At 39.2% G+C, this 5579-nt stretch overlaps 1 pseudogene; it reads left to right on the forward strand.

Moving 5' to 3' along the window:
* The first annotated feature begins 3397 nt into the window (after positions 1–3397).
* LOC130022975 (uncharacterized) lies at positions 3398–3496 on the forward strand (annotated as a pseudogene).
* Positions 3497–5579: the final 2083 nt, after the last annotated feature.

Consider the following 5579-nt stretch of genomic DNA (forward strand, 5'->3'; position numbering starts at 1 on the left):
AGAATTAACATTGTCAAAATGGCAATGCTCCCCAAAGCATTGTACAAATTCAATGTGATCCCTATAAAGATACCCATGACATTCTTCAAAGAACTTGATCAAACACTCCTGAAATTCGAATGGAACAACAAACAGCCACTAAGAGCTAAAGCAATTCTTGGGGAAAAAACGATGGATGCATCACCTTCCCCAACCTCAAACTCTACTATGAAGTGATAATAATGAGAACAGCATGGTACTGGAACAAAGGTAGAGCCGCAAACCATTGGAAATGGATTGAATATACTGACACACAACCACAAATATATAATCATCTAATCTTTGATAAGGGAGCAAGAAATGTGAAGTGGAGCAAGAGAGTCCTCTTTAACAAACGGTGCAAAAAAAACTGGACAGCTACATGTAAAAAAAAAATGGCTCAGACCTCTACCTAACACCATGCACAAAAGTCAGATAAAAATGGGTCAAAGACCTCAAAATCAGACCAGAATCCATCAGGTACATTGAAGACAAGGTAGGCAAATCCCTCCAGGACATTGAAGTTAAAGGTATCTTCAAAGATAACACTCCACTTGCAAAGCAACTGGAAACAGAGATAAACAAAGGGGACTATCTTAAATTAAGTAGCTTCTGTACTTCAAAAGAAACAGTGACCAGAAGCACAGACTCTGCCATGTGGGCAAGATACTCGAAGAAGCCTACCAGGTTCTCTGAGAGTGAGAGCTGGACAATAAGAGTTGTTATCTTATCAACAATATCCAGTCTCTGGATCTTGGCTCCAGGGGCTGTTCATGGTTACATGGCTCCAGGGGCTGTTCGTGGTTGTAACACTTAGCTACTAGAAGATGGGGGATCTGGATGGCGGGGGTCCAGTCTTGATCTGAGCAGACTTGGAGATCACATCCCCCTGTCCCACACACCTGGGTTCTGTTGAAGTACACGGGGCTTAGGTTTATCCAATTGCACCCATCACAGTGCTCCCGAGTCACTTCCATTACTTTGTCTGTCTGTAACCACTTCTATGCTCTCTGCCCCAACCCATTTGTAAGGTCTCATCCTTCTTAGACACTGAAGCTATACTGTAAGTTATTGCCTTCCTCCTCTTCTTATGTCTTTTGAGCAGTTTACCTTAATGCAATGTCCTTTTGTATAGATACAGGAAGACAATTAATTAATATGCTTTGTAACTTAGGAATTGATTGGCTTTGAATATTATTCACTCCTGGGCTTCTGCCTTCTCAACTTAAGCCTCAGTTGCCCTCACTTCCTAGCACCCCAAGGGCAGGGTTCCAACGTGGGACTGGATGGAACCAGGACAAGCCAGTAAGTTATGTGCTAACCTGGCATCACGATGGGCCAGGCCAAGGTGCCAAGATTCTTAACTATAAGTTAAGAGGTTGATCATAGGCATATGATGTCATGATCCAAAAGTAACGACAACACTAGGGCCCTGCTGCTAGGAATAGGAAAGATATCTTGCCTGAGCACTGCAGTCTGAGATCGAGATGGCCCTAGGAGAGCAATTCTACAAGCTCAAAGTATTTCTTACTGTGTCCATACAAAATGATTAATATTATATATGCTTATATGTTGGTTGGACAAGGAGAGGAGAAAGATCTCCTATAAGCTGTTTTCCTGTGTGTCCTGACTAGCTTGGATGAAACTGCTTTCTCCCCTTCAAACTGCCTTCAGTAAATGATTTCAGTATACTGAGACAGTTTTCCTTTTCTTTCAGAAACCTAGCTGGTCTTAGATCTGCAGATATCAGGTGCTAGCCAGGACTGATCATTGGGGTGTAGATTCCCAGCTCTAGCCAGGCTGATCTTTGGGATGCAAATCAAGGTGGTTGCAGCTTCTGAAAGTGCTTGTGGAAGGTTTCAGTTTGGCTTTGTATCTTCTTCCCTGAGGCCAGTATTACTACTGGCCTGCTGATGTAAGGAAACAATGTGGATGTAAAGAATCAATATATGGTTTGCTGCCTCAATGTTCTTTCTGTAACTCCTTTTGATGACATCACTGTAATGCCCCTTTTAATGACAAACTGATGCCTTGGGTATGGTAAAAGATAATATGGTAAAAACCATATTTTTCTTTCTAGGACATTAAAGTTCTAAATCTATCTATTGAAGGTGCTTTGAAATACATTCCTTGATTTGGAATCACTGTCTGCCATAGGAGTGAGTAAGGACAACACTCAAAGTAATAAGGTTACTTATTACTTAGAGGTTCTATGATCTATATAAGGGAATCTTCCTGGATCTCAGTGCCCGCACCTGCTTTAGGATTCCTGAGGCCTCTATGACATACATCTCTTCCATGTAATAACCTGCTGCTCCACGACCAACCAGCCTGACCCCCGTTTCCTTCCATCTCCTGACCATTGCCATCGACCTCTGTGGAGTGGTGAAACGGCCTGACCGCCAGCCTTTTATTTTTTGTGTGTTTACACAGGTTCTGCTTCCACTTCCTTCATGCATGAGTCTCCTTCAAGCTTGGGCAGCGTGGTCTTAAGCGTACCTATGGCTGGTTGCAGAGGTCCTCAGCTGCCGGGGCTCTACTCAGGGCAGTGAGGGAAATTCACCCATCCCCGTCCAAGGGGACCTGGTGAGGAAAGACAGGTGCGGGGTCAGGGGACTGTCGTTTTAGACATATTTGGAATTAATTTTAGATCGAAAAGTACTTATGTGCTTAGTAATAAATTACTATACACTTGTTCAATCACTTCAGAGACCCCACTCTGCTTAGAGAACTAGATTTTTAAATACAGGGCTATTTTGCCTGTGTGTCATGACTGAGAATCACTCTCAGTAGATATGAAACTCACTATACACAAAGATACACACAGGCTACTTGGAGTCATCTGGGTTGTTAATGTGTGTTAGCCATTAAACTTCACTGAGACCCCTTTTTCTGTCCTTTACAGGAGCCTCATGAGTCTCACCTTCCATTCAAATTGTACTTGTAATAAGGTGGAATGAAATCATCAATATTCTCCTCACCTCTTCCTTCAGAAGAAAAATCCTACTTACATTCAAGGTGGTCAAATTGCAGAGAACACCATCCACCTTTTCCTGGTGATGTACACGGGACTGAGGTGAGAACAGCAAAAGGCTCTAGTTTAATGGTCTTAATGAAGGTTTCAGGGAAGGGCATTAAAGAAGACTCATATACCATCTTCCAAAAGAATTATTTTGTAAAACTGATGCCTTGGGTATGGTAAAAGATAATATGGTAAAAACCATATTTTTCTTGCTGGGACATTAAAGTTCTAAATCTATCTATTCATGCTGCTTTGAAATACATTCCTTGATTTGGAATCACTGTCTGCCACAGGAGTGAGTAAGGACAACACTCAAAGTAATAAGAAGAGAAAAATATGGAAAAATTAACTCATAAAATGTTTGGTAACATATATACTAAAATTGAAATGATACAGAGATTAGCATGGTCCTTGCACAGAGATGACATGCAAACTTGTAAAGTGATCCATATTTTTATTGCAAGAAGAATTAACGGGGCGACTTTAAGCTAAGACAATCCACACAAGTACAAAAATTCTACATAAAGATAGCACAAATCCCCATCACAACAATCTCCTCAATGTCACTGGACTAAATGTGCCAATTCAGAGGCACAGAATGGGAAGATGAATTAGAAAACTGAACCCAACATTCAATTGCCTGAAGAAACACTTCTGAACAATCAAAGCAACCATGGGCTCAAAGTCAAAGGCTGGAAAACAATTCTTCAAGAAAGAAAAGAACACCTCCACAAAGCTGGAGTGGACATACTAGTATCAGACCATATGGACTTCAGGCTATAGGTTATAAGAGAGAGTGAAGGTCATTTCTTCATGATAATGGGATCTGTACATCAGAAAGAACTCACCCTCCTCACTGTAGGTGCTCCTAATGACAGACCAGCAAAATTCTAAAAAATAACTTCTAAAAGACTTAAAGAAAAACATTGAGAACAACACAATACTAGTTGGAGATTTCAACACTACTTTGTCACTTCTCAATAGATCAAACAGACTAAACCTCAGCAAGGAAATATTTTTTAAGGGAAGTAATGAACAACCTTTGGCTTAGAGAAGACATCAAATGGGAAATAAAAAGTTTCAGGAAACAAATGAGAACGAGGACACGAGCTACCAGAACTTGTGGGACACAGCAAAAGCAGTGTTAAGAGGAAAGTGTATAGCTCTGCCAGAATTCATCAGGAAGAAAGAAAGGGCCTACATGAATAAATTAGAGCTCAAGATTTTGGAAAATGACCAACAAAAGTAGTCCAAACTAGGCTGGAAGAAGGAAATAATAAAACTTGTACCAGATATCAATGAGCTAGAATCCCAAAATACAATCCAAAAGACCAATACGAGCAAAAGCTGGTTCTTTGAGAAAATAAATAAGATCAATAAACCACAAGAAGCCTCTCAAAGAAACAAAGAGAAAGAATTCTAACAAATGGAATCAGAAATGCAAAGGGGCATATCCTAATAGAAAATACAGAAATCCATAGGATCATCAGAGATTATATTGAGAATCTTTACAGCAGGAAATGAGAGAATCTTGAATAAATTGATAAATTTTTGGATTCCAATTACCTCCCAAGGCTGAACCAAGAAGATTTGGAATACTTGAACCTATCACTACCAAGGAAATTGAAAGGATGGTCAAAAGTATCCCCCCAAACAGAATCCCTGGCCCAGATGGATTCAATAGTGAAATATTTCAAACCTTTAAAGAGGAAATGCTGCCAACATTTATCAAGATTTTCCAGGAAATTGAAGAATCATAAATACTCCCAAATAGTTTCTATGAGGCAAAGATCACCCTAATACTCAAATCAGACAGAGACACCACAAAAAAAGAAAATTACAGACTTATTTCCTTGATGAATACAGATACACAGATTCTCAAGAAAATACCAGCAAAGAGAATCCAGAAACTCAACAAAAGATCACACACTATGACCAAGTAGGTTTATCTTGGGGTTGCAAGGATGGCTTAACATTCTCTAGTCAATCAACAGAATACAACATCTCAATAAAATAAAGATAAAAGTCATATAATCATATCAATTGATGTAGATAAAGCATTTGATGAGATCCAGAACCCATTCATGATGAAAAACTCTCAACAAAATGGGAGTTGAAAGTACTTTCCTCAATATAGTCAAAGCAAATTACCACAAACCTAAAGCAAGCAGTATTCTCAATGGGGAAAAACTGAAGGCTTGGAGCAGAAATCAATGAACTAGAATTCCAAAATACAATCAGGCACAAAACAAGTTACCCACTCTCACCACTCCTATTCAACATAGTACTTGAAGTATTTGCCATATGATTTCGGTAAAAAAAAGATATCAAAGGCATCCAGATAAAAAAAGGAACAACTCAAGCTTTTACTATTTGGAGATGACATGATACTATACTTAGAAAATCCCAAAGAATCTAAAAAAAAGCTCCTGGGAACAATAGATTTGTTTAGTAAAGTAGCATATTACAAAATCAATATCTGGTACTCCATGGCTTTCCCATATATTAATAATGAAAGAGAAAAAAGAGATAGAGAAAA

The sequence above is a fragment of the Sorex fumeus genome, unplaced genomic scaffold, assembly GCF_029834395.1.
Source record: "Sorex fumeus unplaced genomic scaffold, SorFum_2.1 ptg000021l, whole genome shotgun sequence".
Lineage (NCBI taxonomy): Eukaryota > Metazoa > Chordata > Mammalia > Eulipotyphla > Soricidae > Sorex > Sorex fumeus.